Source organism: Bactrocera neohumeralis, unplaced genomic scaffold, assembly GCF_024586455.1.
Source record: "Bactrocera neohumeralis isolate Rockhampton unplaced genomic scaffold, APGP_CSIRO_Bneo_wtdbg2-racon-allhic-juicebox.fasta_v2 cluster10, whole genome shotgun sequence".
In the NCBI taxonomy this organism is placed as follows: domain Eukaryota; kingdom Metazoa; phylum Arthropoda; class Insecta; order Diptera; family Tephritidae; genus Bactrocera; species Bactrocera neohumeralis.
The window spans coordinates 26,018,753-26,029,850 of NW_026089623.1; the positions used below are offsets into that span (position 1 = coordinate 26,018,753).

Here is an 11,098-nt window from a genome sequence, read left to right on the forward strand (position 1 = left end):
ATTTTGAGCTAAAAAGTGTGTGTGTGAAAGCAAACCTCACAATATAAAATCGGTTGTTTGTTTCTTTAACTTCAATATTTGGAAAGAAAATTGCAATTATTTTATTGAAATAGATTGGAGGAACTACTTTCTGTTTATGCGGTTGTTGCGGGCTTGGCTCATACCAGAAATACGTAGGGAACTGTTACTTATTTTCAATGAGCCAGTCTTCGGCTCTCAACTAGATTTCTAAATTAATTATGGATATTACAGGCAGGGAAGTATATTTTCCCTCAACTACAAAGGAGATTTAACACATAAAGAGAGGGTAAAGTGCAAATTGAAAACTATATGCTTTTAAATAACATGAAATTTCTTTTGAAGGTTTTATAAATTCGGAATCAAGGGCACAATTGGAGCAATCGATTGCACGCAAATTGGGATTGTTTCACCACTGATCACAGACTCCACCACTACTCTCTCTCTATTTATGTGTCGGAAGGGATTTTATAGCAGCATGTAATGTTCTATATAATTCCGATTGTATTTAACTAATATTTTAGTATATATTTGCTTTTTTATCAGCTATGCGATCATCGACTTCTGTTCACCGCTGTCAATGCGGGATATTCTGGATCTTGCCATGACTAGGATTTGGAACACATCTCCAACACGTATGCGCTTAGTACCCATTTGAACCATGGCTGTTAGCGCCTGTCGCAGAACCATCAAAGGTAAGGGAAGTGTGTTACAACAAGTTGCACGCCCAAGCACGCATTACCATTGAGAGAGCCTTCGGTATTTTGAAGTCAAGATTCCGGTCTCTCTCAAAACAACGTTTTTTCATTACAGCCCTGAAAAAGCTGCGATGATTACTTACGCTTGTACAATTCTTCACAACATTTTGCTGAAAGAGACTTTGGCTTCGAAAAACTTTTAGTAGAATCGGAGGACATCGACATTGCCTTCGAAGTTGCAGAAAATTCCAATTTTAGGGAAGAGCGCTACATCTCGTCTTTGTGATAGACATTCCATAAGCGTTATTCATTACAAACATACGTATTGGATGTATGTAAATAATTACAATATAGTATACTATTGACAAATTAAGTACTAATACATTTATTAAATTCTCTTTGCCAGACCACAATACATTGGCGAATGTAAATGTGCTTATTAGCTTACCAGTTGTTTAATTTTTCAACAGTCTTATTGAGCACCGTCGTCATTGCAGTGAGAGCTTGGGTCAACAATACCCTTGTAACCTTCTCGTTTTGCTCCGCGGCCTGTTTTTGCTCATCTCTTCTTTCCCGCGCCATTTGCAAAATTCCTCATTTCGCTCTACAATCTGTTGCTGTAGAGCAATGGCTTGCTCCTCCCGTCTGTCGCGTGCCTTTTTTTCAGCAAAGCTCCAAGCACTTTTGGTGCTGTTGATCTGGCGGCTTCAGTGAGTTAACGACTGTTTGTGGAAACATCATATGGGTTTTTGAAAAATCACACAGAAAATCGCGAGGGCGCGATTCAATTATTAGAGATTCGGAATCAATCAGTTATTCAGTTACAGTTACTCTAAAGACTGTACCGAAAAGAAACTGCACACTTTATATTGAATATTTCTCATGAAGTAGTCATTTGACCAAATAGCGGTAACTTACCGCCGGTAAGTATCCTTATACCCGAGACAGACATGTAGTAACAATACCATAGTAAAGGTATCATGGTATTCTGTTAATTACGTTGGTGACACACACGGCAATGTAGTAAACTGAAATACTACCTTTGTTTCATAGGCATTAAATATTTCCAAAAAAAAAATGTGAACAATAAATATGTAGATGTGTGTAATGGAGAAAATAAGTATAATTATTTCAAATACTGTAAAGTTAATCTATTTTCATCGCAAAAAAGCGATTTGGTTAAAGTCTCTCTAGAATCCTCAAATACATCAAAATGAGACATTGTCTAAATGTTTTCGGAAGAAAAAATTGTGAAAAATATTTTGTTTTCTATTTCAATAATTAATTTTTTAAGTCATTTTGACAGAATATTTCGAAGAGCTTTTGTGTCATTTTAAAAGCTTTTTTTAGCAAAGTTTGTTACCTGTTTTTTAGCTGTGTTTATACAAATACCACAATGAAACATCATAGTATTGTTACCAGCAAAATACTACATTGCTCATATGGTATTTTGCTGGTATTTGGAGACACACATATGGTATTTGTACCATATATGGTATTGTTACTTGATGTCTGTCTCAGGTATTAGAAAGGGTGATCAGTTCTGCTTCATTGTTTTTTCTTTTTGCGTAATTTGTAATTTCATTTTCGCGATGTATCGAACAAAGAGCACGTGCGTAAGCAGATTGTGCGCAATTACTGCACCAAAAAAAGCATTTCATGCAAAAAGCTAGAAAAACGGTTTAAAGCCAGTGTAAATGGTGTGAAAAATAGTTGTATTGCAATACAGTTCAAGGATTCTTTAAAAGATTTATAAAAAAATAGGCGAAAAAAGGCCCTAGTGATCCAATCATTGAAGCAAAGGTGTTGGCCTTAATAAACAAAACAATGTCTGTGCGCGATTTGGCGACAAAAGCTAAAATCAGTGCAGAATCTGTTGAGTCCATTATAATGGGCGATGAAACATATATTAAAATGGTCTCAAAATAATTACTAGGTTCCCAATTTTATACGAAACTAAAAGATGGTACAGTCAACCAACAATTGAAATAGAAAAATTTGGCGAGAAAATACATATCTAGCAGGCTATTTGCAATTGCGGCCTTAGGGTCACTCCATTTTTCACAAAGGATAGTACCCGGCCGAGAATTACATATAGGGAGTGTCTAATGTCGATTGGTACCATTTTATAAGAAACACATCGTGTCAACATTATTTTGTCCCGATTTAGCCGTGTACTGTCTCGCTCATTCTACTTTGTCTTTGTTGAAAGACAACAATGTCAATTTTGTTAAAAAACAGGAGATCCCTCCAAACGCTCCAAAATTTCGCCATAAACCTGAAAAAGGATCATCAAGTTGCCGAAAACGTCGACGAATTGAAAAAAAACTATGTAGCTTAAAGAAAGTTGTTCCGTTACAAAAAAAGGCCTTCGGTATTGCAGAATTTAAAGAAGAGAATTAAACGAAAAATTCGGCCTAAATAAAGATAATAATTTTTTACTAGTTTTAATAAAATGTGCATAGAAACTCTTCTACTTGTTATTAAAAAAAAGTTGCAAACAAAAATTAATAAAATCCGTGACGTTAAAAATAAAACATTGTGTGCAGTTTCTTTTCAGTACAGTCCTTATTTTGACAACCTTTGGGTGCTAATAAAAACAGTAATATTTTTTCGAAATCTATGTAGAATATTATTAATACCCGAGACAGACATGTAATAACATATGGTACAAATGAGAAGGTCCACGATTAGATATGTCTAGAATGTGAAATATTGAGTTAGATGACCGTTAAGTACAAAAATAATAAATCTTTGTCAAAAACACATTCGTTTCCTAATTGAAGTTTTTATAAAGGAAATGGGTAGGAAAAGTGAAATTTTATCAGAAAGGAAAATGAAAGTTGTAGCTGTTTTGAAAGAAGAAGCTTCGAGCTTCTCAGAAATTGCCAAAATTGTTGGTAATTTTAAAAAATCAGTGGCTGTGGCCTAACGAGAATTTGACTAGTGTTAATAATCGCTCAAACTGCGAGAGAAAAAGAGTAACGAGTGGAAGGGAAGTTCGCCCAATCGTAAGAAAAGCGCTAAAAAATAGAACTGCGTCAGCGCCAAGTAATTTACGAAACATTAGTAGCGCTGGCGTTAAGATATCTCTTCATACTCTACGCAGAAGATTTTACGAAAATGGCTTAAAATGCAGGAAACAAGCGAAGAACCCACAATTAACGGATTTGATGCGACGACGTCGAGTGTTGTGGGCTCAGCTGCACAAAAATTATGATTCAAGATATTGGAGCAAGGTACGTTTCTAAAATATTTACATTCATTTAAATTTATTTCCTTTTTTATATTTTTTTTAACTAACAATAGTAAGCACATTAAAATTTTATTTAACATTTTTTTAAAGGTTATTCTTAGCAATGAATGTCGTTTGGAAGCAGTGACTCAGGCGGCAAATTACGTTCGCAGAAGAAAGGGGGAACAATATTCTAGCTCCTGTGTTCTTCACAGGGTAAAACACCCGCCTTCCGTGATGATTTGGGGCTGCATTTCTGCAGAAGGTCCTGGTCCCCTACAATTCATTGAAGGCACAATGCGATCTGTTCAATACATATCTGTACTTAAAGATACCTTGATGCCTTATGTTAATCAAGTTAACTTTCCGCCAGAAGAATATACCTTTATGCAAGATGGGGCTCCATGCTATACAGCTAGAAACAGCATGAATGTCCTAAATGAATTGCATTTGGAAGTCCTTCCTTGGCCTGGCAATTCTCCGGACCTAAATCCAATCGAGAACTGTTGAGCATATCTTAAACGACCGGTCTATGAACGAAATAACACAACAATTGATATTTTAAAGCGAAACATTGAAGATCTCTGGACAAATAACGTCGAATTTCACAGCATGATACAAAAATGCATTCAAAGTTTGCCTGATAGAATAAAGGCTGTGTTAAAAAATAAAGGCGGGCGACAAAATATTGAATATGATTCAATACAAAAATATAATAATTTAAGATTAATTTATATAGCATATAAAAAATAATTTTTTTCAAAAATACGCAAATATATATGTTTTTATTAATGATTAAATTTAGAACTCTGCATATTTTTTTATTGGACAAGTACTGTATAGGGAGTGTCTAAACCATCGTTTTATACCATTTTATAAGAAACACATCGTGTCAACATTATTTGGTCCCGATTTAAGCCCTGAACTGTGTCGCTCATTCTACTTTTGCTTTGTAGTTGAAAGACAACAATGTCAATTTTGTTAAAAAACAGGAGAACCCTCCAATCGCTCCAAAATTTCGCCATAAACCTGAAAAAGGATCATCGAGCTCCCGAAAACGTCGACGAATTTAAAAAAACTAGCTTAAAGAAAGTTGTTCCGTTACAAAAGAAGGCCTTCGGTATTGCAGAATTTAAAGAAGAGAATTAAACGAAAAATTCGCCATAAATAAAGATAATAATTTTTTACTAGTTTTAATTAAATGTGCATAGAAACTCTTTTACTTGTTATTAAAAAAAGTTGCAAACAAAAATTAATAAAATCCGTGACGTTAAAAATAAAACATTGTGTGCAGTTTTGACAACCTTTGGGTGCTCATAAAAACAGTAATGTTTTTTCGAAATCTATGCAGAATATTATTAATACCCGAGACAGACATGTAATAGCATATGGTGCAAATGGCAGAGAACGTACATACATACATATATCATAGAGAAGGTCCACGGTTAGGGATATTTTACTTTTGGGATATTTACTGTTTTGGATGAGCGTGTTTCACCACACCACAGAAAAATTATTAGCGTGTTTCACCATATTTAACATCAGAACAGGACACGAAAACAGTAGAGTTGAGAATTTTCAGTGTTAAATGAGAAAAATTATGCTATTTCCGATGTTAAGGAATGAACGCTTACAGATTCGCATATATACAATGCGCAAACGACTCCGCATATAATTTATATACCTACATATGTATGTATGTATATTTTCTATATATTTTATATCAAAGCAAGTTATATATCATCTCTTTTAACAGCTGCTAATTGTTATGTGATGTTCCTGGAAATATTATGTTATAACTATGCGTATAGAGGTCACCTTGGTCAACTGAATATTCCAGGCAATGTTCGGCTATCATTTTGTCACGTAGGCAAAATGCACCGCTGAAACGTTTGGGGCTTAAGGGAAGCCAGCTCAGTTTTCAATGAACGATTAAGCTGATATGATCTTCGGATCAACGCGGGGTAATTGAGTGAGAAAGATACTGCTACTTAAGGAAGGATCGTGTTTTATTTAAAAATTGGTCAAGGAAGAACAAAACTGGCGACGAGGATGGGATGATTGATATTAAAACAAACATCAAGTGTACGAACTATAAGCGTGAAGTTACATCAAGTGAATTATTGTTCAAGACTATTAAAAAACATACGTTACTGTACACAAGATAAAGGTGTACAATTTATTATTAAAAAAAAACACGTTCTATTGTGGTTTGTGCTCTTGAGTGGAATAGGAGAGGAATAAGGAACCGTTCTATTGTGGTTTGTGTTCTTGAGTGGTTTGTGTTTTAGATGATACACTCAGTTGCTGTCAAAGGCTTACAATAACGTTGAAATAATTAGCTGTTACCGATTGATGTTATAATAGCGTTTTTAATCTACTCTCAAACATTTATTTTTTTTTTTATTGTGCTACTTGACTTAATTAATAATCATGGCATTAACATTGTCTGAAAGCTTAAGAGAAGCACGAAATGTTCCGACTTTCTGTGGAACTGATAATTATAAACTATTAACATTTTTTCGTGATATGGAAACAATATTATCACTCATAACAAATAAACTACGTGGTAAAGCTCTGCAGATGATAGAAACGCTGATTGAACCATCTTTTGAGGATATAATTTCAAAATTAAAAACCGAATTTGGGGTAAAGACAACGTATTTGAAATTTCGCAACGAGGCAATGAACGTGGACGCTCGAAACATCGAACAACTTCATTATAAGCTAAGTCAAATTTTATTTAAAATGAATAATAAATTTCATTTAGAAGGTTCAGTAGAACATTTATATACTCCAAGTAATAATGAGGTATTGATTTTTGATGTGTATACTACATTTTTACCGTTAAACATTCGAACTTTATTATTACAAAATAGTATTGATACTTTAGAAAAGACAAGCAATTATTTTATAGTCAATAATATTCAAATATTAAATAAACGTAATTCTAAGGATAATTTAAGTAATAATACTAATGGTTATCGAAACACGTTAAATCTAAATAATTCAAATAATAATAATAATCAGTTTCGGTAAAATACTAGATTTCAAAATTGAGTGAGAAAGATACTGCTACTTACCAAATAGACTTGCATATAAATGTTGTAATACGAATGAAGGATCGTGTTTTATTTAAAAATTGGTCAAGGAAGAACAAAACTACCACACAAGCATGTATGTACGTACAAATGGAACTATTTCATGATGAATTCCTTAAAATCTTTGAAAATATATAATAAAGTCATGCATGGATTATTACATAAATATTTAATTAATGTAGGTGTAATAAGTTATATATTTAAATATTTATTTGGTGGGCGTTATATGTTTGATAACATATTAAAAGAACAAGCGGTCGCGCATATTCACGTACATATGTATGTAATTAATGTAATCTTTATTTCACTTATACTTATACAATTGATATCTTAAGCCTAGAAACAGACCCTACAAGAATTGAATGATAGAAACTAACACAATAGCAATTTTCTCACTAACACAAATGCATAGACTTCAGAAATTATTGTATACCTATCCACAAGTAAGAAAGAGACGATTCAGATTATTTTCTTTCGGGCTATGATTACACGTGCAAAACTGAAATAGCTGATATACACACAGTGTAGAGTCAGAGAAACTAAAAACATATGTTCTCTGGACATATACTGTATGTATCGGGTGATTTTTTAAGAGCTTGATAACTTTTTAAAAAAAAAAAAACGCATAAAATTTGCAAAATCTCATCGGTTCTTTATTTGAAACGTTAGATTGGTTCATGACATTTGCTTTTTGAAGATAATTTCATTTAAATGTTGACCGCGGCTGCGTCTTAGGTGGTCCATTCGGAAAGTCCAATTTTGGGCAACTTTTTCGAGCATTTCGGCCGGAATAGTCCGAATTTCTTCGGAAATGTTGTCTTCCAAAGCTGGAATAGTTGCTGGCTTATTTCTGTAGACTTTAGACTTGACGTAGCCCCACAAAAAATAGTCTAAAGGCGTTAAATCGCATGATCTTGGTGGCCAACTGCCCATGCATCCCGAAAAATGCACTGTTTGGTGTGGTTTGTACGCTGGTGGAATCATTGGACCGTATTTTTTCAAAGATGCTGTTGGACGCAACGTTACGGTGAATGGCGATCGCTATCGTTCGATGCTAACAAACTTTTGTTGCCAAAAATGGAAGAACTGAACTTGGTTGACATGTGGTTTCAACAAGATGGCGCTACATGCCACACAGCTCGCGATTCTATGGCCATTTTGAGGGAAAACTTCGGAGAACAATTCATCTCAAGAAATGGACCCGTAAGTTGGCCACCAAGATCATGCGATTTAACGCCTTTAGACTATTTTTTGTGGGGCTACGTCAAGTCTAAAGTCTACAGAAATAAGCCAGCAACTATTCCAGCTTTGGAAGACAACATTTCCGAAGAAATTCGGGCTATTCCGGCCGAAATGCTCGAAAAAGTTGCCCAAAATTGGACTTTCCGAATGGACCACCTAAGACGCAGCCGCGGTCAACATTTAAATGAAATTATCTTCAAAAAGTAAATGTCATGAACCAATCTAACGTTTCAAATAAAGAACCGATGAGATTTTGCAAATTTTATGCGTTTTTTTTTTAAAAAAAGTTATCAAGCTCTTAAAAAATCACCCGATATATATATCAGCCGTTATTTATTCTTATTAAACGCGAAAATATAGTGGAAGAAGAAGAAAAAAAGCGCAAACAAGTGTAAGCAATTGCTTAAGTGAAATAAAATTTTTAAATTTAAAAATTTCGAAGAGGGATCTGTTTTAAAACATTAAAAAAATAAGTGAAATGAAAAGAAGACATTTTGCTAATTGTCTTTCAAAAGAAAAAAGGACTTTCCAGTCCAATATAAATGTTATAAAAAAATATTTGAAAGGTGAAAGTGAAAATGAAAGTGGAAGTGTTAGTTCAAGTGCGTTTTTTGAAGGGATTCCTCTTGTAGGTAATTGGGAACCTGATCCTTCAGTGTTAGGTTCAGTAGTAGCAAATTATGAAAGTGATGCTAGTGATACTTTGAGCTTTTCTATCGAAGACATTGATTTCAAATACTTTTGTATTCCTATCGAAGATAAATATTTGCTAATACCACTTTTACACCATCTTTTTAACACATTTTCCCATTAACCACTGATTTGCACATGCCACTTTCAATTCCACAACTTTCAAATTTAATATACAATTTTGGTTTTACTAATATAACCAAAACTGTATATAAATACAATATAATAAAAAACATAATAACAAATAAAAAATATAAAACATCATAAAAAATATACAGTATTGTTCATATGTTAAGCATCAAACTACAAATGCAATATGTTGAACGACATATTAACAATGCTGTACATTTTTATGATGTTAACCTAATATAATTAATAAAATATAATATAATAATAATATAATTATTATATATACAAATGAGTAACATATTCGAGACGCAAGATGAAGGTGGTAAGTTAAAAGGAAAATACTCATCGAAATAAGTATAAATATATTAAAAATTATTAATTTTTTTAGAGATTCCAATCGTTGAGAGGATTGAGCGGCGCCAATATTCAGTGGGAACATCAAGAACGCAACAAAACTCAGGTCATTTTTAACATAAAGCTTCTAAAAATATACTATATATTAACTTTTTAAATTTAAGATATACTTGAAGCGTTAAAAACGATCATTGCGGGCCAAAAAAAAATATTCAGGAAAGGCTGGAAAAATTGGAGGAAAATATATGTATAACTTTGCAGAACCAAAAAACGCTTAGTGAAGGCCAATCGTCACTGGTTCACAACCAAACTGCAATATTTGAAAAACTGAATGAGATGGAGTCGAAAGTAAGTGTTTTACAATATTGTATGTACACTCAGTAATAAAAGTAAATCTAAGACTTTATTTATATCTTTTCGTCTAAATTTATTTCTTAGATTGTCGAAAAGGCTGAGGTTTTGGCGCAAAATAAGTCAATCAGAGAATGCAAAGTTCTCTTAAAACGAGTTGAGCAGTCAGTGTGCCGCATGACCGGCGAAGTGACTGATAAAGAGCTGGACGACGTCGCTAGCACTTTTCCGATGCAGTCGCAAGCAACAGTTGCGGAAGTGGAAGATAGACTGCAAAGCCAAAACTATGCCCAAGCAATGGTAACCTAAAAAATAAAATATAATAAGTTTACTACTAGTTACAATACTTTTACTTCTTTTAAGACTACATTCCTCCACAAACTTAAAGGCGCCAGTGATAATGTGGCTGACGTAATACCTAAGGTTTTCTCAGATGAGCTCATGGAAGGTTATAATTGGGATGGCAGATGGAGCAAGAAATCCCTATGCAAGTTGGCGCTGGTTGATACCATTTTAAGAAGTATACACATATACATAATTGCAACTTAATGTTTACTTAAAATGTTTACTAATATATATTTTTCTTTTAATTTAGATGTGTTTCAACAACAAGGATGTAGGAGTTTTGAGCAAAATATAAAGCGGTCAATACTGCTCAGCCATCACAGGTTAAAGCAGCGTAGTTATTTAAAAAAAAAGGAAACAATAATTACATTTAAAAACTAAACAAATTAAAACCAAAAAATGAAGCTTTAATTTTATATTAATTTGTTTTTACTTTTTGTAGAATTTTTTTATTACATGAATTAATGAATATTATATGAATTAAAATGAATTTTTCTAAATAAAATAAATTACAATAAATTAATAAATACATAATTTTTACATGTGCTTACATCACATATGATTGTCGCAACTGCATGATATTTACATCATATGTGATAGTCACACATGCCTGAGTTTTACATCACATATGATTGTCGCAACTGCATGATATTTACATCATATGTGATAGACACACATGCCTGAGTTTTACATCACATATGATTGTCACAACTGCATGATTTTTACATCATATGTGATAGACACACATGCATGATGTTGACATCAAGCATAACAGGCATTCATGACAGAGATTTATATCATTAATGACACAAATTTTTATTCTAAACACCGTTGGAGTGAGCAGTGTAGCTATATGTTGTTCGGATTGTTAAACCCAGTAAGTAAGAAAGAAATGCAATATCACATGTATACAAAAGTTTTTGTCAACTTTTTCA

The 11,098-nt window shown here is 33.2% G+C and overlaps 1 long non-coding RNA gene across 1 annotated transcript; it reads left to right on the forward strand.

Moving 5' to 3' along the window:
- Window positions 1-2,066: 2,066 nt before the first annotated feature.
- On the forward strand, window positions 2,067-4,758 carry LOC126765408 (uncharacterized). Its single transcript, XR_007668349.1, has 2 exons — window positions 2,067-3,955; window positions 4,063-4,758. It is a non-coding gene; the product is annotated as an uncharacterized LOC126765408 (long non-coding RNA).
- The last annotated feature ends 6,340 nt before the right edge of the window (window positions 4,759-11,098 follow it).